Raw genomic sequence first — 22,868 nt, forward strand, 5'->3', positions numbered from 1 at the left:
TTAGCTGGCCTGTCCCCATCAATCCCCTGTTAGCATTCACACATCTGCTCAGAAAACACAGTCTGAGTGCCAATCGTGCACCTGGCATGAGAGATTCACCTTGAATAAGACCAATCCCTGCTTTCACAGACCCTTCTTTGCCCAATGGGGACCATTTTCTTACCAACCTAGAGGCCACTCATCTTCTCTGTGTGGCTGCCAAACTGCTGTAGAAGTTTGCCTGATGCTGCTGAATGGCATCAGAAAAATATTAGCAAACTCTGCCTTGGTTTCAGTTTCTATAGGCTGCAATAAGATTTAGAGAAAAAGAATGCAAAGCCCCTAACACACCACATAACACAACTAGGTCTTCAATAGATACCACCACCACCCACCTGATGTGTCAAGTCAGGACTAAATTTGAGTCCCAGCACATTTAGTTGTCGCATGTGCTGAGCCACAGCCCCCTCATCTGTAAAATGAAGGCAGTAAAAGAGAAAACTCTTGAGGTTGTAGAGAAAATTTAGAAACAAGCATGTCAACAACCCATTTATTTCATTGTGCCTTTCCTGTTTGAAAGTGGCCTTCCCTGTTGCCCAAGTCCTAGGTGGCTCTCTGATCAGCAGCTTCCCTCTGTTGGATTGCAGGAGCTCCGCTGATGACAGGTTTAAGACCTGCTAGGCTCTTAGAACCTGTGCCATTGCCTCCCGATTCTCAGCTAAGACCATTGAAGAGACTGTAGAGAAATTCAGAAACCTATCAGGAGCCCTGAGGCCAGGGAGGTTTTGTGCAAGGGAAATGCAACATTTCAGTGCCCAGAGCTCAGTGCTCCCAGGCCCTGAGCCCCCATCCCAGATGTGGCGGGTAGCCATGATGAGGAGTGTGTTGCATTTCCTATGAGTTAAGCCATTGGGCCAGGAGAACAATGTCATCATTGATGGGGAAAGGTCGCTGAAATTCCAAGGACACTTGAGGCCTTTCACTGGGCTGAGACAGAGATGCCTAATATTAATCCTACGTAATATGAGTCTCTGACAACCCACTTTCTAATGGGCCTGCTGGCAGCTCAGTAGGTCATTCACTATGATTCAGTGCATCCTCAAGGAAGTGTTTTGAAAGTGGGTGACTCTCATTTTTTTTTTAATCTACGATCCTAAGCTACCCCCCAAATATATTAGCACAGGCCATTCTAATTCTTGGAAGTAAAGGTGGTTTGCTCCATGGAAGGCTTATATAATTGGGAAATGGGGGGAGGGGGCAACTGCCAAACACTGTGAAATCAATCTTCTTTCATTTATTAAACACACACTAATGGGGTACAGAATGTGAATAATGCACAGGCCATTTCTGCTGCCTTCCTGACGGTGACCTGGCATCTTAGGCCTATCTCTCTGCACACCCACTTTACACTGGTTGTTTACAGTTCATTCATTTATTCAACAAATACTTAAGGAGCACTTCCCCTATCCAGGCACTGTAGAGAGGGATAAAATGGCAAACAAGACAGAGGTATGCTCTCCCATTACACAGTTTATTGACTTATTAGAGAGTCAAAGCATGACTTTATTCATTACAGTTAAGTGTAATGGGTATCATGCTAGGAGGAGTTCAGAACCCTATGGGGACATACAACAGGTGGTTGAACCTCTAAGGGGAATTTGAAGAGGATCTTTGGAGAAATTGATATTTCAATCAGTACTGGACAGAAGGCTGTGCTTGCTTAGGGAAGGGGGAGCAGGGAAAGGGGGACACAGAAGGAGTGTGCTCTAATTGGTCTGCAGGGAGTAGGGAGTGAAAGAGGTGGCCCCAGCTGATCCAGAGCCAGCTATCGGGGGGAGAGCAGCTTGTTCCATTCCCTTCCAGCTTTCTAGGCACACAATTTTCAGACCTTCCTCAGCTCCAGGTTTTGCAGCATACCATCTTCAACTAGACCCCAGCCCCAGCCCCAGCCCAGCCCACAGCAGCCCAGTTGAGGCAGAATTTTCCAGGGTCCTGCTTGACAGGGAGGGAAATTCAGACCATACCCACTCGTGGCTCCAAGGTCTAATTACTGTGAATGGAAGAATCTCTGTGATTTGGGGAGGTGAAGGTGGTCTGCAGGGTGCGGTAGGACCAATGGTAGAGTGCTCAGGAAATGGTGAGTGAGGGGAGCTAAATTCCTCCGTTCATTTTCTTTATCCTCCCTGGCAGAGGAAACGAACTGCAGTGGGATAGCGTAAGTGAGCTCTTGTTGCCCTAAATGAGTTCTCATTTTCTGGCTTGGATTAAACTCCATCCCAGAAATCAGAATTTTTCTCGATAATGCTTCGTGGAAACACAAAAAGTGAGAACAGAGTTGAAGGTTAGGTGCTTGGCTGACATTTTTATTTTCAACGGTGCGAAAAAAGTAGACATGGTAAACTTGAGTGGTGACCTTGACACTGGGACCAAGCCAGGATGGAGACAGGTGATCAAGGAGGAGTCCCCGGAGCATCAGTGAAGGAAGCGGCGGTGGCCAGGAGAGCAAAAACTCACCCCCCTTGCTGCCATTATAGACAGTTGGGAGCTGGCAGTTTAGTGGTCTGACATTCAACAAAATATGTGCCAAACACTTCTTTGACAATCATTTAGTATAAACTCAACAAACATAAGCTAAATGTTGTATGTCTACAGAGTTGAGGCCACAGAGTTATGAGGGCACAGGAGAGAGTTACTTACCCGAGCCTGTGGCAGGTCTGAAAGGCTTCCTGGAAGAGAGATACCTGAGCAGGCACAGCACACGTCTGGCGTATAATGGCGTTTGGAATGGAAGCATTTAGTGCAGCATGGTGCCTACTCTGGAGCCAGACCACCTGAGCTCAAAGTGGGGCCTGACAAAGACTAGCTGTGTGACCTAAGCCACCCTGAGAAGTTCCCCTAACCTTGCTATGCCTCAGTTTCCTCAGCTCAAAGGTGAGAATAATTATAATGCTCAGCTCACAAACTTGATATGAGAATTTTTATAAAGACTTAGCATATGCTAAGTGCCTAGAATAGTACCTGGATTGTGATAATACTATATACACATTAGCTGCAATTAAAGAGATGTGTGGTTAAGGTTTTTTTAATTGGGAGACTTATTTTTTGGAGCAGTTCTAGGTTTATAGAAAAATTGAGCAGCAAGTACAGGAAGTTCTCATATACCCCGCCCCTCCACACACAATTTTCCCTATTATTAGCATCTTACATAAGTGTGGCATATTTGTTACAATTGATGAGCCAATACTGCACATTATTATAAACTGAAGTCCATAATTTACATTAGAGTACACAACTCTGTGTGTTGTACAGTCTATGGATTTTGATAAATGTATAATGTCATGTATCAGCCATTACAGCATCATACAGAAGATTTTACTGTCCTAAAAACCTACTGCTTTGCCCATTATTTCTTCCCACACCCTTTATCCTCTCTCACAACCACTGATCTTTGTACTATCTCCATAATTTTCCCTTTTCCAGAGTGTCATATACTTGGCATAGGGCATGTGCCCTGCTCAGACTGGCTTCTTTCACTTAGCAATATGTATTTAAGTTTTGTTCTTGTCTTTTCCTTGGTCAATTTTTAATGATGGGTAGGTATATTCATACCAAGTTGAATGATGATACTCAAAGGAAGCTGAATAAAGGGTCTTTACCTGGTCACATTGTAGAAAGTTCCTCAAATCTTTGCTGTTAGAACTCAGCTATTTCATCCTCCACTGAAGTCCCACCATGAAGGCCTCTTGTCTCTAGTTAAATGATGCCTTTAAAATACAAATGTTCCTGGGAGGTCACATTTTAAATATTTCAGATGTAGAACCATAGCACTTTTCAGCCAAAAAGAGCCTCAGCATCAGCTGTTCCCAAGCCCTTATTTTAGAGATGAGATTCAGAGGGACAGGTGACTTCCTGGAGAGTACCCAGTCCAAAATAGGCAAAATGTCACTCATCCAGCAAGTCCTGGTCACCTGAATGCAGGTTTGAATAAATGTAGGAACCACCTACCCTGAACCAAAAAATTAAAACACAAGGTTCAGCAAAGGATCTTTTAAATCCATGAATATATACAGGTACAATCATTTAATTATTTAATGTATAACCTTTATCAATAATAACAACATTAAAGAAAATCAAGACTATTCATTTCTTAACATATATTCCCCAGGCACACACAAAATGTAAGACAATGCACTAGAGGTGAAGATACGCAGGTAAAAATAAGCTTGCAGAAAGTAGGCATAAATGACTGCCTAGAGCAATCAAGAAAGGCTTCCTGAATGAGGTGACATTTGTTCAGTCCCTGATGGATGAGCAAATATAGGGGAGAAAGGAAGGCTGCTAGAGTGAAGCTGGGATGAGTGAAGTGTGTGACATTGATGGGGAATAGTGAGCAATTCCGCCTGGCCGGGGAGAGGGCACACACCCGGGCAGAGCGTCAGGGTGACTGTAGGCTGCAGAGGGACTGGAGTGAGCGGCAGCACCCGAAGGCCGACACCTGCACCTCACACTGTTCCCAGGGTCCAGGCTGCTCCACCAGGCTCAGCACCACTCCCTGAACACTTGCCAAAAGACATCTGCAGCAGGTTCGGAGGGAACTCAAGGTCTCTGCTTCCTCCCTGTGTCCTTGGCGGCAGGGTATCCTCATTGTGCCCCCAAAGGAACGAGTTTCCTCCATTCCTGAAGGGCAGACAATAGAATTTTTCTGAGAGATTTCTCAGGAATGAGATGTCCCAAGGCAGCCTTAATTCAGCAGGAGGGTGGAGGGTGGGCTTTCCTTCCTGGAAATCCAGATTGCTAACAAATCGCCTCCCCACCCTACTTGTACTCCACCTAGCTGTCCCCCAGTCCCAGCCCCCACTTCCTCTGTTAATACACAGCAGCCCAACCAGCCCTCATGGTCAAGATGGGCCTCAAGTGGATTCCTACATTAAGTTCCAGACTCCTGGGTGATGTAGCCATTTTCAACCAGCCTCCCCAAGCCTGTCAGAGCAAGGACACCCCATTTGAATAGACAGTCAACAAACAAGCGCCTTGTCAAAGAAGAGCCCAGAGTGTGGTTAATAAGGACAGGGTCTTGGAAAGTGAGGACTGTTTGGACTGCTCTGTCACTAGTACGTCTCTCTCTCCTGATGACCTCCCCATCTCTGTGGATGAGCACATACACACACACACACGATACCTGGCCCTCATGTTTTATGCATTCACACCCATTGCTGCCCCATTGCCAATCTTTCCTGACACCCCCCCCCCACCCTGTGTCCCCCACCCTGTGTACCACAGTGCCACAGAGGGGATGGAGTGGAAAGAACAGGAGCTTTCAAATCAGACAGACAGACTGTATCACAGCCATACTACCTATGATCTATTGTACTACCCTGTATAAACCTCTTTCAACCTCATTTTCCTCACCTGCAACTGGAGATAAAGAAAACAAAACGATTAAAGGTTTTAACATATGTAAATAACCTAGAACAGTAGTTGGCACATAGTGTAATCTCAGGTTATTACCCTCCCTCACCTCCCTCAACAAATTAAATTCAATAGCATTCAAGCAAGCACAACATTGGACTGTCCCGTAAAGGTCACCGAGAGGCAGTATTTCAGGAGAAGCAAAAAGGCTCAAAGACAAATCCCATCTCATTCATATAAGGCAAATTTTTACTGCCAGGAACAGAAACCTCAATTCAAATTGGCTTGGGGGGGAATAAAAAGAATTTATTGCTTTGGCAAAACTGATGAAAACTCCCAATATCTATTCTTCCATTCTTCCCTTTAGTAACAGAGCTCCCTGTCTTGGACGGGCCCACAGGTGGTGCCCATCTCTTCCACACACATTCCAGAGACTTCGTTCAAGGCCTCCCTTGGGTCTCTGTGCGGTCATGCAGTGGAATATAAATGAAGGAGATGACTACAGTTCTCAGTTCCTTAAAAAAGAAGCGGATTGTTCTCCATATCTTCTTTTGCTCTTCTCCTTGGCTGAGCAATGAGTCAGTTAGAACAATCACTTTGGACCACATGTTGAGAATGGCAGAGGTATTCTGGCAACCCTGGACCACTTACTTCTGGGCTCATATGAGACAGAGATAAATGTCTGTCTTATTTAAGTCCTTTTGCTGGGAGTCTTCGGAACAGCAGCAGAGACCCTGACTTAACTAATGTCATTCATTTCAGCTGAGACTTGATCCCTCCGTTTCCGACAATGTCACCAAGGATCTAGTTGCTTTCAATGTCTCTGTTCTGCTTCCAATGGTGTTTGTCTTATTCCCAGATTCTATATGTCCCCCTCCTATAACTGGTCCTTGTTCCCATACCTCACCCTAACCCTAGCCCTCAAATCCCCTGATATTAACAAAAATTGCTGTAGCCAGTACAGACTTCAAATTCTCACACAACACACTCCAGAGAAGAATGATATTTTCTTTTGTTAGCCTGGAAAGGGGCAATAGGGACAGAAAGATAAGCTAGAAAAGTTCACTAGCCTACAGCTATTTATTTTCTTCTTTAAACATCTTGTTTAACTGTTTGGCTGGCATTGAGAGATCAGGGTTTAAACCAAGTACAGTGGACTTTAGACTCAAGCTCTAATATTCAGAGTTTGTTCTTCCAGGGCCCTCTTGGGCCTATTGTGGGAGGCAAGCACTGTTTCCCACATTGTCCAACCAAGATACACAGTGGAAGAAACAAAGTTCCCCAAATGAAGTGCTTTTAGGAATTAGAAATCAATACTGGGAAGCAAAACAATGGTAAATGTCCACCCCTTCCCCTACATCATCCCAACTTTTTATCTCCAGCTCAAACCTCTCTCCTGTGACTCAGATGTGGCCCAGACTAGAGTGAGGTGAGCAAGGAGCCTAGAGTGCAAAATTTAAGGAGACACTCTTCTCAAGGGCTGACCTTGTATATGCAGGCCACTGAGAGTGAGCTTTGCTCCCTCTGGCCATGCTTGCCTCACTCTGGTCTTAACCTTTGATCCTCAGGCCTGCGTACTGGACATTGATCCACCGGAACAGTCCGCAGACTTCCCAAGTTCAGCATGAGTAAGTTCACCTTCCAGCCCCCAACCTTGTCCTCCTATGCTACCTACCTTTGGGAATAACACTACCATTGACCACCTGTCTACCTGCTCAAGCCAGAATCCTGGGAATCATCTTTGATGTCACCCTCTCTTTACCTCCCTCTAGTCCATCACCAAGTCCTAACCACTCAACTTCATCCATATCCCCAAATCCATCCACTTCTCAATCCCACCCTCCCCATGACATTAAATTATGCTGCCATCAACTCTCCATGGGGCATTACCAACAGCCCCCTACCTGGTCTTCCCTTTTCCAGTCCTGATTTCCTCCAATCCCTTTTTCTTACCATAATCGGAACGGCTTTTTCTAACTTACAAAGAAGTCCTCCTAACCCAGCCCCACCGACCTCTCCAGCTTTGGTCATTACAACCAGCCCCTCCTTACTCTCTCTGCACTACAACTATATCACCTCCTTTTAGTTCCTCAACCCCTCCATGCCTCTAGACCTTTCCAGCATGCTTTTCCTTCACCCATCTTCCCCATCACTTACTTATGCTTGGAGTGTTAGCTTAAACTTCATTTTCTCCAAAAGTCCTTCTGCACACATAAACTAGGAGATCTCCTCTGCTCCCACAACACATAGTTCTACTTTTAAAACACTCATCAGATATTTCTTAAATTACTTGTTTACTGTTTGCCTTCCCTGGCTGACTATAAGCTTCTTGACTTGATTATAAGTTGGATGAATGTTTAAGGTAAGAATCAACCCTACAAATCCCAAATTTACCACTCTGCCAACTCATTTATTCATTCAGCTATCATCTACGAAGCCCACATAAAGTGCCTGGTACTTTGCTAGGTGTTGAAGCTTCAGAGACTAAAGAGGCGTGATCCATACCCACAGGCCACTCAGGGTCTAGTATACAATGAAGGGCCCAAGCTTCAGAGTCAGAACCCTCGGTTCCCTTGCCTGTAAAATGGGTCCTGTGCTACCTGCTACAGCAGATGTCTCTGGTCCCTTTATCACATCCCTACCCACCCCTAATTTCACTGCAACTGTGATGAGTATTTCCATACAATCATCTTGCATTGTCCTATCAAGTAAGTAGCTCCCATCTTTCAGCATTCCACCCCAGGGCTTTCTCCAAAGTTGCCATAAGCCACTTGACCTGTGTAGATTAGTTCAGCCTAGAAGTGTCAGAGCAGTGATCCCTGGGCAGTTCCTAATCAATAAGACATGGTAGCTGGTGGCTAAATGCTCCAGCCTTTCACTTTTCTAGGAGACAAAATTGAACTCACATTGCCTGTAGGTAACCTCAAAAACAGATTTGTTTTGCCTTTTCCTCTTTCCCTGTCTCCTTCTTGGGATCTGCTGTCCTGGTACCCAAATCCTTGTGTCAGGCTTTGCTTTGAGTAAACCCAAATTAGTGCACCAAATTCACCAGGCTATTCCAAAGATTAACTATGGCAACATGAGTGAAATTATTAACACATTTCCTAGCACACTCCCAGTGCTTAATAAGCTGTAATTATTATTAATGTTAGCTATTACATATTCTTGGTGAGGGAGATACAAGTAAAATCCAATAAAATAAATATTATAATAGAAGTATAAAGTTGAAAGGGCAGAATGAAAACAGGTGATTCCTTAATTTGGAGGAATTAAGGATGCTTCAGAGAGGAAGTTTCTCTTAAACTAAGCTTGCTTAAAGGCTCCAAAATTGGGAGAGAGAATTCCCAACCAGGGACACAGCAAGAATGGAGACATGGCAAATGATAGAACATGACACATTATGGGAAACATAAGCAGTTCTGTATCACAGGAGAGTTCAGAGAGAGTGTGTGAGGGCTGGAAACGGAGGGTGCAAAGAGCAGCAGAATCTCAAGGAAAGCCCATCAAGGAGAGGCGATGTCTGAGGCACCTACAGAGAGGAGCTGCCAGGGCTGTCCTGCAGACAGCAGCAGAGAGCGGAGTGCACAGTGTTCACCACCCAGCTACACATGTGTCGTCCCCACTCCTGTTTATTTATACTCTGCGTGGCTGGATGGAATTCAAGGCATAATTCATGACCCACCCCCTTGAGCACCCTGCAGAGAGGGGGAAGCAGGGAACATCCCTGTCAAGTGCCAGATGTTTGGCAGGGGCCTAAGGGCTGTTGATGGCTTTGGAGGTGAAACAGGAAACTCTTGTGGGGCAGGAAGCCTGGAAGTGCAGAAGTTTGCTGAATGAAACACAAGTGGCCCCAGAAAAGTAGAGGAGGATGAGACGGAGTAGAACTGGCACAGCTGGTTTCTAGTCCTGACTTCGGTCCTTCCTATGTTGCCCTGGCAAGTCACTTCCTCAATCCAAGCCCCGGTTTCTTCCACTAAGTTTCCTCCTAGCTCAGAGGTGCAAGAGTTCCATGAGGTAGTATATGAATTTCACTTTGAAGACTGAAAAGGTTTCTGTTATCCCGAAGTTCCTCTTCACCTTGAATGAGTACCCAGAATGAGATGTCTTTAAACCAAAAGTTTTTAAAGAAGCTCAGAGGCCTGCCCCCCCTAGCTTTAGAATAAGCAATGACTTTTAATCACAAGTGGTTCAAAACAATAGACTAATTGGGGTGGGGAAATGCAGGGGTCAAACTGGCCATTTAGAAATGCTGTTCGGCTAACTTTGAGTTTCATCTGGTTCCTTTAGTTCAAAATTGGAAGTGAAGAGCTAATAAATCTTTGCTCAAGTTTTTTCCAGTCTCTTGTCCCACTGTGCATCCTACTCCAGCCATATTGAATGAAATGCTCTGCATTCTCCTAAAAATGCCCTCATCTCCCATTTCTTCATCTTTGTTTGTGCTGTTCATTCACTCACTAAACATTCACTGAACTCCTTCTGTGGCGTGGGTTCCAGACAGTGGAAAAAAAAGAGAGACATGGTCCCTACTTTCCTAGGCATACAGCCTAACATTAACTGGCTTCACTAGACAGACATTGACTAAAACATAGTACAAAGAAAAAATGGAAATATCTGAGATTGTACATGCTATACTAGGGCAGAATATTGTTATGCGAGTAATAATAAAAGAAATTGATTTAGTTATGGATATCAGGGAAGGCTTCTTGGAGTAAGTAATGCCTTGATGTCCCCTTTTCAGGATAAAAGTCCTATTCAGCTTTATAAGGCAACTCAAATATCATTGTCTGCATTTTCCCAAACAACTCTCTTTTGTGATCTGTAGATTTTTTTTTGTTACGGACACTGACATAGCTTTGGGAGCACTGTTATTATCTTTAGCTGTGTTCTAGCTGTCTCCCCACAAACTGTGAGCTTCTTGATAGCACAATGCCTTCTTTACTCATTTCTGCAACTCCAGGGCTGTGCCAGATACAAACGAGACAAAACTGGAATGAATTGAAATGTAGATAAGCTGCAAATTCAATATATGTCTTTTAAGTGAGAAACTTATTTCAGTTAGCAATCCAAATAACATTCTGGTTTATGTTCTTTTTTCTTAATACAACAAATACTTTTCTAAAAAGTTTGCGTAGATATATTACACTGTTAGTAAAAGTAAGCCATGTATGAAAATTCTAGACCCACCATTCAAGTAATAGATGATGAAAGTCCTTCACTGGATTTTAAAGACATCCATCTGTACTTTCTCCATAAGCCCAAAATCTGGCTGTCAAAGTGACTGAAGTAGTGAGGTTTCTTATTTCAAATACGAACTTTTATGATGTGGTCTACCTATATGGGCAGGAACACTTAGGAAAAAGCTGGTGGGTTTCTGAGCAGTGAAACAAATTTTTAAAAACTTAGTGAAAGTCTACCTCTCAAAAGTAAACACGCCCGTCACCTTTTCTACTCACAGGATTGAGTTGTTACAAAATGGGGCCCAGAATTATTTGGTTTCCTATCACCTGGGTGCCTTGTACTTTGCCCATTTAATTGCTTCCCCCTAGAATGTCTTTGCTCCTCCTGTCAAAGTCCTATGCATCCTTCAACCCCCATCTCAAACATTTCATTGTTTGTTTTACCAGTGGTTGGATGACTGCAATTTGCCCAAGGTCAGAAAACACATCAGAGGCCAACTAGAAGAGGCCTTTAGCCATCCTGTCCTGTATTTTTCCCTCCATACCAGGATTGTCCAGAGGACAAGGCTCCTGGATATTTGGGAAATGTATCTATTTTCCTCTTCCCCCTTTCCTAGAGAAGTCTTAGTTCTTATTAACACAAAAGTCTATAGAAAATCCTATAGCTTAGCTGCAATTTAGAAACTTTTTTTTTTAATTTAATACAACATTTTCCAAGTCATCTGAGTCCTTTTTCCCTAGAGTATTCATTAATTTCTCCTAGAATTATTTTTCCAGAAAACACAATTTGGGAAACACTCTTCTCTATCATGACTGCTGTCACTCACTTTTTCCCCATCTTTTTAGATGAAGGAGACAACGAAAGACAGTTATTACATAAGTGAGATGCTAACATATACAGATAATCACCTCTTTTTGTGTCTATGAGAGAAACATATTCATATATTTTAAATAAGAATCAAATCCAAAAAAGTGGACAAAGAAATGAAAAGGTAATTTAATGAAAGAAGAGACAAATTTTCAGTTAACAAATGGAAAACTGTTGGGTCCCACTCACTAAGTATTCAAACCAATACAAAGTGAACCAATAAAGAATGATATTTATGAACCATATCATCAGATGTATTTTTAGTAATAATGACATGCTAAAACTCCTAGTAATTTTGTCTCCTTTACAAGATCTTTTTTGTATTTTCTAAATGTTCTATAATAAACATGTATTCATTTATAATTTTTAAAACACTTTAAAATTATGAGAATTCTATTACAAATCTGAACAGACCTTATTAAAAATTTGTGTGTTTAAAACTGGAAAATGTGACTTTTACGTTTTTAAGACGGGAAACTGTTACTTTAAAATCTTTACCAGATTTCAGGTGGTCACCCAGCACTACCTTAAATTAGTTGTTGGTTTACCTCCGCGGGGGTGATCTAGAATCACTCGCCCCACTGAGAACTAGATGGGTAAGTCCATGCTGGCTGCTGACACAGTAGAGGGGTCCAGTCCAGGGACTTGTATTTGGGCCATCCCGGTGCCTGGAGATTCAGCATCTCTACCACTGAAGCCAGGGAAGTCTCCCAGAGAGGTTCAGCAGAGAAGCAAAACCAACATGTGAGTCAGGGAGGACTCCTGGGAAGTCCATGGGCCTCGGACTTGGACCAGCCTGGCTTTGAATCCCAGCTCTTCTTCTTACTGCCATAGACCCAAGAAAGTTCCATCCTGTCTCTGAACATTGTTTCTTTGGAAAAGAAAAAGTCCAGATTATAGAATTGTCAGGATTATGAAACTGTCATTGCCTGTGAATGTCTGAGCCCGCCCCCAAATATCTGCAAACTCCAGGGGCATCCTTGCTCATATGCGTATGATTCTAGGGTCCTCTTTTAAATTTGCTGATTCTGTCTCACACATCATTGACTCACATGTGAAATTCAAGTCCTTCTTCAATTTCTACCAATAATAATAATGACACGCGGAGTTTGTGAGCATAGTTGTACTTAGTGATGTTTTAGAAGGAGGGATTTACATTTTTAAAAAGTAACTTCAGCATTAACGTGTAACCTGTTCTTAAATGCCCCTTGGCCTTCCTGCAGGCCACCATTATATACTGCCTGCTCTTTCTCGGTGTCCTCTTCACTCTCACCGCACTCTCTGCACCTGCCCTTCCCTTCTCTTTTTCTAGAGGAAAAAACCAAATTGCTCTCACTTTCTGGGGCAGAGGTACTTGACTATTCTTTTGTTGCTGAAGCATCTATTAACATCTTTATTGCAAAATAGTTTATCAAGGTATTTTCATAAGGAAGACAGGTATCTCCCTGAGAAGAATTCTGGTGCTAGCCATTAAAATAAAGCTAAACAAAAACAAAAACAAAACTTCACTTCATTGTACAGCTACTCCGAGGCACTGCTGCATAGTAATAAGGAGCATAATATGTGGTATATCTTGTAATTGTTGCTGTGTATCTTGTCTAGCTCTATGGCTTTGGACAAGCTATTTAAACACCATGTCCTCAAACGTGAGATGGAGATTATAGTAGCAGTAAACTCATGGGGTATTTATAATTAGTTAATCCATGTAAAAACTTAGAACATTGCTAGGCATGTGAAAAGGTCCCATTAAATACTAGTTATTTGCTTTTACTAAACAAGTTTTTACTGCATTTACTCTGACCCCCTTCTCCTCATAGGACTTATCCCACCTGGATCATCTACTTTAAATGCAGTCAACATCTTTAAAGTGTTACCGAGATAATGTACCATTTTGAGCATTGTAGTTCATTACAGTGAAAAACTTCTAGCCAGTGATGCCTGACTGGAAACAATGCTATCACTACATACAAGTAATGAGCTAGAAGGATAGTTAACAGTTTGGTGTCAGATAACCTGGGTTCAAATTCCAACTCTGAAATTTACTTGCAGTATGATCTTGGACAAGTTGCTTGCCCTCTCTGAGTTGGTTTCTCCTCATTTAGTAAATGTAAGAAAAAATAAGATCTGCCTTGGAAGACATAATATAGAGAGAAAAATACATCACATGGTACGTGCTCAGTATATTAGATGGTGGTGGTCATTGTGGTGGAAGTGGTGATGGTGGTGATGGTAGTGATGGCGGTGGTAGTGGTCGTTAACTAACAGCATAACATTCATGTGTAAATAGTGGGGGCCCCATTCATTGGTTTTCACTTGAGAGGCTGTGCACTTATTTCAATGACATACCAACTACCAACTCCCATTTACAAGTGATCTTTGAAACATCCTGATAATATATCAGTCACCCGCAAACTCATGTACAGCAATAACTGTGGACAAAATGCTGGCATCTTTATTTTGTCCATATATTTTTAAGTCCCTGAGATCATTCTATATACACATTTTATATCCTACTTTTCTACTTCACATGATATTAAAAGTATGTTCTCATGCCTTTAAATATTCTATACATTTTGCTTTAACAACCACATAATACTGTATTGTAAAGATCTGCCATAATTTACTTAACACCTCTCCTTTCTACAGGGCATTAAGGCTTTTTCCAATTCTTGATTGTTACAATTAATACAGCAATGAATGTTCTTGTCCATAAGGCTTTGTCTGTGTTTAGGATTATTTCTTTCAGCTAAATTCCTAGACACAGAATTACTGGGCCAAGAAATATGAGCTCATACGTATTGCCATATTGCTATCCAGATCCTTCACATATTTGAAGACAACGATCATGCCCCCAAGTCTCTTACCACTTTCACTACCTTCCTACTTCGCAGTCCAGCCACATGAACACTGATTCCCCCCAAACACAGCAGTGTCTCCAAAGGGTGTCTATCAGTTTGCCCTGGACACACTTTCCCCACTGAAGACCTCCTACTGATTCTTTAAGATTCAACCCAAGGGTTACTTCCACTGTGAAACTGCCTGCCTTCCCCAGACAGACTCTGGGCCTTCTCCAAATCTCCTTTTACAGTGTATGTTTTATAGAACTTTACATTAGAGATGTTTATAACTCTGTCTCCCCAAATAAACTACAAGTTCCACTAAGGCAGGGACTGTGTTTTACTTCATCTGTTTCCCTGGTACCTATCAGAGTCTCTGGCACACTGAACATACCAATGTTAAATTAGTGAATGAATCACTGAAGTGAAAAAAGATATTTGCAGTGATTTAGATTTCTCATTTGATGCACAGATTTGTTTTTTAGATCCCTGATGCACTTGTTCTTTATGCACTTCTAGGGTTTGAGTGTGCAACAAAGGCAGCTCACATCCTAGACATCTCTTAGCATCCATCAGCTGGCACTGACCTCCGTCTGCCTTCAGCAGAGCCTATGTATGAAGGTAGATGTCCTTGGGAGGACACATAGGAGACAATCCACATGGAGTCTACCCATCACACTTTCGTCTGACAGATGGGCCCTGTTAACAGGTAACTTGCCAACAAGCCCTTAGGAGCTCTTGTGTCTGCTTCCTAAATCCATTTTGAAGCAGAAATCCATTTTATTAGCTGAAGACAGAATAGACCAATTCCAAATATTTGTAAAAGCTTAATCTTGCAAATTAGCTAGCTGTCCTCTGGCCACATGGTGGCCACTTGTGTGAGAGGGAAGCAGGCCCATCTCAGGACAGACCTTCCTCTGTTTCTTGAGAAAACACAATAAAACACCCTTCTCCTTTCATCCACATCTGGCGGCTACAAAAACAGTGACCCGTGGAATTCACATTTTCTTACTTAACTATGGTAGGCTAGCATCCAGAGGTTATTCTTGCTGTGTTTATGAAAGAGTGAAGCCTGTCAGAATAAGAAGGCTTCTGATGGAGTGCTTATTGAGAAAACATGCAGAGTTTTCTGTTTCCCCAAATTAGAGAAGGAGCTTATGATAAGAATCCTTTTCATTGATTTCTCCTAGACTGCATTCCCGCTGTCCTGCAGTATAATTACAAAGTCTGAGATTCAACTTTGTGAAGAGAGTCCTAGAGAAAATTCCCCAAAGTGTAGCTCTGGGGGTCCTGACTCTTGAAATTGCGCAAAGCTTCAAGGAAATCATATTGTATCCATAAAAGGGCCACCACACGAAGGGAGCTGAGAGAAGTTCTTTGTTGACACCATTTTGGCCGGCATTTTATCAGTTCATCAAGTTCATTCTACAGACCGCAGACTGATTGTTTGATCTTCTCTGGGCAAGTGGGAATGGCCTCCTGAGAAGAGAAAGGCACCTTCTGAGAATCCCAGGATGAAGACAGGTCAATTGCACAATGAAAGGTGGACATCAGTCCAAACAGGGCTCAGCAAAGAAGTTATGAGGACAAATAAGACAGAAACCAGAAAGCAGTGGAGAGAGAGAAGGTTCAATGTCCAAATGGACATGCATGAGGATACTAAGGATACCCCCATTACCTACTCCTCCCTATAGCTGGAGATTGCTAAACCACAAAGCAGGCCAGGTCCTTCCCAGATACCTGCAATGGCTCCTCCTAATGAAAAGGAAGTAAGTCTCAGCTCTTAGCATGGTGCACAGCCCCTTTCTACTTCATTAGTCTAGTCGCACTACCCCCATCCCAGCCCACCCTGAGATCTCTGCCATAGGGCCTTTGCATAAGACTTAACTTAGGTAGAAAGATAGACATGAGCAGCCAGGGGAAGGGGAAAATAATGTTCATGGAAAAAAATGCCAAAACTACCCAGGTAAGGAGTCCCACATGAAGACAACAAAGACTTTGAAAAAGAGAAATTATTTCTTTACCTATCAGGACCAAGCCAAATTGGTCCCAACCTGATCCCAACATGGAAGCACTCAAACAAAACTAAGAACTGCCCAAAAGACACTAGGAATGGACATGCACACTGAGAGGGATGGTTACATAGATGGACCCGTCAATCAAATAACCCTACCTTGTCAATCAAAGGGGCCAGATTACAATACATTCCTAGCCAGAATGCAAAATATAGGCCTCCTGCCTAACAAATCGAGGCTTTGTCAACCTTGACTCTGACCCACTCCTCCCTTGAAATGGATTCAAATAAATCTTTCGCTCTGCTTTGCTACTTTGTCTCTGCCTTTCAATTCTTTGCTGTGGCAGCCACAAGGTCCCTAACACTTACCATGTGCCTAGCCAACTCCTTCTTCACCTGCAGTTCTTCACTTAGATGTTAGGGTCTCTAAGAAGCCAGCCTCTACCCCACACCAGATGAGCGGCCCTTCCCTGCCCTTAGAGCCCACATCCACCTGGTCAGTGTGAGCATCCTCCTATGGCACAGCTCTCACTGACCGTGGGGCTTGTCTGATTCTCACTAGTCTGCCAACTTCTTGAAGATGAACTTTCATCCTCTTCACCTTTGTCTCCCCAAGTGCAGCATAAGGAATAACACATATAATAAATGCTCAAAATAATTGTTTATTGGATGCCTACTACATTTCATGCCCTACACTGGGTATTTTCATAAATATCTCATATAATCTTTACAAAAATCTTAAAAGAATCCCATTATGTCTCACCTTATAAATGAATCTGTTACTCAGGCTGAAAATCTCTCCAGGATCTCACAGCTTTGGAGTGGCAGTTGGCATCAGGATGAAAGAGTGCTCCCTCTCTTCTCTACCCACCAGTGCCTACTTGGATCTTCGTGGTCAAGTCTGCTATTTGCGCTTCAGCTAGAGCTCTTCTCTCCCACCTGGGGGAGGAGCATAACATATCTCCAAGAAATAAAAGTATTTTTTCTCTCTTCAAAGTGATTATTAAGGCTACTGTGTTTTTATTTCTAAAGGCTGGGCTTTCCTTAGTGAAAGGTTGTGTTGGTAAGGGTTCGGTTTCTATTCAGAGGGACCATGAATCTCTTTCTAATGGGCCATTGAGCATAATAAGGGGAGAAAATATGCAGAATGCAGGCTTTTGTGTGTGAAGTTTCCTGAGAATGTGGGAACAAATCCCCAGGAAGGAGACATGGAAAGGACCTGAATAGGGTTCTGGGTGCTAGCTTCATGATATCACTTCTGAGGGTAATAGATAGTGGGCAGAATGGGTGATGGTCCAGAGAACAGAATCCAGTACCCAGGCCAGGAATGGTTCAGGGCACATAAGTAAGCCTGTGTTCATTTTGTATTTGCATTCCATTCAGTTTTTGCTAATAGCACTGAAAAATACCTTGATCATTTCAGAAAATACAGATCATCCCAGTTATCAAGGAGTAAGTTAATTAAGAGTTGCATGACCATCTCATTAGGATGTAAAATGTTGCATCTTAGATTCTGGAGAAATATGTCACCAAGCCTTTCATATAAACCACAGTGCTGGGCTAAGTGGAATTCATTGGGACTCTTCAGATGTTGACTTTGCCCTTAGGATTCACCATATGTTCCCACCACACCTGCCCCAAGGCTGTACATTTCTTATGGATGCAGACACTTAGTCATTAATGTATTACAGGTAAATTGTACTTAATTTCTCTATTTTCACTTTTATTTTATTTTCTTCAAAATATGGTTAGACTGGGAGGCGGAGCCAAGATGGCGGCATGAGTAGAGCAGTGGAAATCTCCTCCCAAAACCACATATATTTTTGAAAATACAACAAAGACAAGTCTTCCTAAAAGAGAGACCAGAAGACACAGGACAACAGCCAGACTACATCCACACCTGAGAGAACCCAGTGCCTCACGAAGGGAGGTGTCGGATGATCAGCTGTGGACGTATATGTTTCTGATAATATTTCTTTCTCTTAAAAAAAAAAAAAAGGAGTTCCTGTGTGATGATCTCCAATAGGTTCTTCACAATGGTAGAAAGGTCATATCAAAGTGTGGGAAAAGGGTTTTGTTTGTGTTTATACAGAGGATCAAAGCCTAATTTGGCTACCCAGAAAATGAATTAAGATATGATATGAAGAAGAACTTCCAACATCAACATCCTCTGGAAGAGTCACTCCAGAAGATGATCATCAAAAAACTTCAACAAAGATCCTGGCACTGTTGCAGTTGTAGCTGCAGTCACCCCACCGGTTCCTGGACTTGCCATTGGAATGAAGAAGGAGATATCTAAGGTGACCTGTGCATACAATAAAACAACAAATTCGACTGGATCTATATTGTCGGAACTCAACCAAGAATTAGGAGAAGTGCAAGTTGCAGTGCTCCAAAATCTTGTGACTATAGCCTATCTACTGTTACATGGGATGTGAACAGTTTCCAGGAATGTGTCGTTTTAATTTGTCTGATTTTTCTCAAACTATTCAAATTCAGTTAGACAATATCCATCATATTATTGATAAGTTTTCACAAATGCCTAGGGTACCTAACTGGTTTTCTTGGTTTCACTGGATATGGCTGGTAATTGTAGGTCTGCTTTTGTTATGTATCTGTATTCCTATTCTGTTAATGTGTGAATGCAATTTAATTAGTAGTTTGTTAAAACCTATACATGCTTATGTTACTCTACAAGAAGTTATGTCAAAGAAATAATCAGTCTTCCCATGTTTTCTTCCATCTGCTACCTCTATAGCTTTTCTTCTTCCTTCCTAATTACAGCCCTTTAGTAGAATTCGTGCCTCATATCAAAAATTACTGAGTATCATAATTCTTCCAAGTGGTAAAGATACCTCAAGACAAATGCTGGGCATAGAAGCCACAGGGCATAAATCTGCAAAGAAGTAAAAAGCTAACCTTTTCAAAGAATATCGCTTTTCTCTCACTTACCAACTTTACATTTCCCTGTATGGCCCTGGAAGATGACTGCTTAGCCAGAGACGGGTAAGATTCCTCAAGGGAGGAACAACCTAAGACAGGCACAGTTGCAGGGGGGCCATCAGGTGAGAAATTGGGGATCAACAGAGGTGAGGCTTAGAACCTCACCCCCCCTGTTTTGAGAGAAATCTTCTGCATCCGTGGATGTCTTGTTGCCCTTGTCTAGCTTGGATTAATACTTAGTCTACAGGCACAGACCTGATCATCTACATTTGCCCTCTTACAGCACTAAATTTTGTTTTCTACCTTTATCTTGCATCTACCTACCACTTCAGCATTTCATTAAAAAATAAATAAATAAGGGAGAAATGTGGGATTCACATATAAATCAAGTATAAAAATCAAATGAATAATCATATTTGACTTGATTGTTTATAGCTCATGATGCGTGATCAAAACTGAAAGTTTCTGTGATATGACTGCCCTTGCACTGTTCACCATGTAAGAACTTACTCACCATGTAAGAATTTGTTCACCATGTAAGAACTTACTCGTTATGCCTCAGAAGATTGGAGACTGTTGAGAATTAGGCTTGGGGTTGATTAATGATTGTGCATTGAGTCCCCTATACAGAATTTTATTGTTGTTAACAACCATTTGATCAATAAATATGAGAGATGCCCTCTCAAAAAAAAAAATATGGTTAGACCTAGAGAGCATTATGCTAAGTGAAACAAGTCAAAGACAAATAAGACATGACTTCATTTATATGTGGAATCTAAAAAAACCAAAACAAAACAAATGAACAAAACAGAAATAGACATGTGGACACTGAGAAGTGATTGGAGGTTACCATAGGGGAGGAGTTGGGTAAGTGGGTGAAATAGGCATAGGGGATAAAGAGACACAAAATATTAATTATAATGTAAAATAGTCACAGGGATGAAAGTATAGCATAGAAAATATAGTCAATGATACTGTAATATCCTTCTATGTTGACAGATAGTAACTGTACTAGTTGAGGTGAACATTTAATAATATAAATAACTGTTGAATCACCATGTTGTATACTTGAAACCAATATAATATTACATACCAACTATACCTATACTTCCATAAAAAAAGAAAAAACAGATTTAAAAAAATGAAATCTTCATTTCAATCATATATAGATTTGACTCACTGAATCAGTTTGTTGTTTGTATCCCATTTTATTCATTATAGCTCTGGTCACTGTGAATATTATTTTGTGGTTATTATTTCTAATTTTTCACATCAAATAATGCACATCTAATTTTCACAAGGAACTTTGATTTTTTCCACTGCATTTTTTTCTTTTTTGGTTCCATAGCAAAGATTAGCATGTGCAATTTGAGTCTTGTCAGTTTTATCTTGTGGTGATTGCTTCATCTAAGCTCACTGTGCCCTGGGAAAGGTTTTGCAGTTTCAAATGATACTAACATATTGTAATGCTTTGGTCAGACTTAATCCATATTAACAAGAAGATAGAAATTTTTAATCAGGCTTTTGTTTGTCACAACAGGAAGGATTAGGAAGATATGGGGGTTAGGTGTCAAGCCACCCTTTTTCCTGTAAGAACGCACTGATGTAGAGGGACCCAGGATACAGGATATCTGGATGAGGCTAAAGAAAAACAGCATGGAGATAAGGTTGAATAGTGAGGATGGAGACAGTTTGTGAATACCCTGGAACACAACCAAGGTGCAATTAGATCATAACTGATGCTGAGAAAAGACCACCCTGTCCCCAGGCCTCCAACCTTCTGCACCCCCACCCCACCCACTCTCCTGGCTCCTGGGAAGATTGGTCGCAGGGTATATGCTATTTTGAGTCTGGGAGCTGTGCCTCAAGGGCCAGCAGATTCAGTGTGCCCTCCTTCCTTCCTCACCCACCTGCCTCAGGTTCAGAGCAGAAACCGATCATGCGTAGGCAGGGATAGTGAGCAGCAGGGCACAACCCGGACATTTCTGGGCTCCAGGTTGAAATGCAATCATAATTTCTGAAAGTTGTCACCCCGTTTCCTGCCATTTACTTATCAGAGGACCCTGAGCAAGTTGCTTAAACTGCTTGAGGTTCCATTTTCTCGTGTATAAGATAAAGAGAGCTGGTGAGAATTCATAGAAGTAATGAACATCATTGAGGGTTCACTAGGGAGGAGGCATTCTTCTAAGTGCTTTACAGAATGGACCCCTCTCGTATCAACCAATCAGGTAGGTGGTAGTATTATTCTCTTTATCAGAGAATGAATTGGAAGCTGAGAGAGTTAATAACTAGTTCAAGATGTCATGGTTAGTTCTTGGCGTTACAAACAGAGACTCTACCTTTTAGGTAACACCCAACCCCGAGACACACTCACACACACTCTGCCTAATGAAATAACACAAGTGGCTGCTGCATTGAGAACAGCGCCTGAACAAGCAGGCTCCTCGGCTGGGAGACGTGCCCAAGTGCCACACTAGAGGCTGAGGACAGACGTGTCATGATTAAATTTACACGTCAGAAATATTAGTCTGTGATGCCTCTCTTCTCCCAAAATTAGGCCTGAATCACCCTAAGGTGTAGGAAGTCTGAATAAAAAATAGTAAATTCAGACCAAGAATATAGAACAGGAAGTACCTTTATATGTCAGCCGCCCGGCGCATTCGTACTTAGTGGGCGAAGGGAAGTCCAGAGTGGGGGGGAGGGGGGGGGCGCGGGGTAGACCCAGCGCAAGGGACAGTCAGTTCCTGCCCCACAGGCTCTCCCCTGAGCTCTCGCCCGGCGTTCTCACCCCACACTGGTGCCTCCCCAGCGTTTGGGAAAAGGATGAAAAGTGTACCCCAACCAGAACAACCTCATGTTCACGTGTAAAAGAGCCCGCAGACGCTCCAAGGCCTGCCCTCCTGTTGCCCTCTCAGATTTCTCTGGAAATAAGAGTCTCCTTATCCTTTGCAGTTCCCGGCAGAGTTATTGCTGGCCTTTTCCTGGGAACAGAGTTACTTTGGGGACATCTACTTCTGACTGTCAGAATAAGAAAAACATTTGAAATGGCGCAGGAGGCAGGGAGGGCACAAGGCTTCAGTTCTTCCTTTGATGTTTTTAATCCCATTTTAACCCACTGAAAGCTCTTCGGAAGCCTCCCTTTTCCCCCCCCTCTTCCCTTCCCTAGTCACCTCTACAAGTGCCTGGGCTTGGGAGACTGCCAGTTAGATCTGGATGACAGTTTTGTTGCTCACAGTGGGGTAGCCAAGTCACTAAACTACGTAATTTATCTGAGCTTCAGTTTCCAAATCTATAAAATGGGATAATGATACCTTCTTCAAAGAGCTGTAATGCAGATTAAGTGAAATAGCATAAACAAAGAGCAATGTTTGTAAAATCTCTTTACATGAGCCCCCTCCCTTTTTGCTATAAGCAGGAACAGCATGTCCTCTAGATAAAGTAGACAAAAGAACTAAAATGCTACCTTGTATTTTTATGGCACTTGAAGTGACACATTACTTTAACTTGACATTGTTACTCTTGACTTTATTTACTGATATATTAGTGAAATCCCATAAAACTTAAAATTGCCTACCTCATTGTGTTGTTATAAAGATCAGTATATAGAAATGTTTAGAAAAGAGTCATTTATTATGATTTAC

At 42.3% G+C, this 22,868-nt stretch overlaps 1 long non-coding RNA gene across 1 annotated transcript in view; it reads right to left on the bottom strand.

The window, feature by feature from the left end:
- Positions 1 to 2,321: 2,321 nt before the first annotated feature.
- The window catches only part of LOC140848895 (uncharacterized), a 60,488-nt gene continuing 39,941 nt past the window's right edge, over positions 2,322 to 22,868 (bottom strand). The window contains exon 2 of the long non-coding RNA XR_012130172.1: positions 2,322 to 4,656. This is a non-coding gene — a long non-coding RNA (uncharacterized lncRNA). The remainder of the gene's footprint in view (positions 4,657 to 22,868) is intronic.

The sequence above is a fragment of the Manis javanica genome, chromosome 4, assembly GCF_040802235.1.
Source record: "Manis javanica isolate MJ-LG chromosome 4, MJ_LKY, whole genome shotgun sequence".
NCBI lineage: Eukaryota > Metazoa > Chordata > Mammalia > Pholidota > Manidae > Manis > Manis javanica.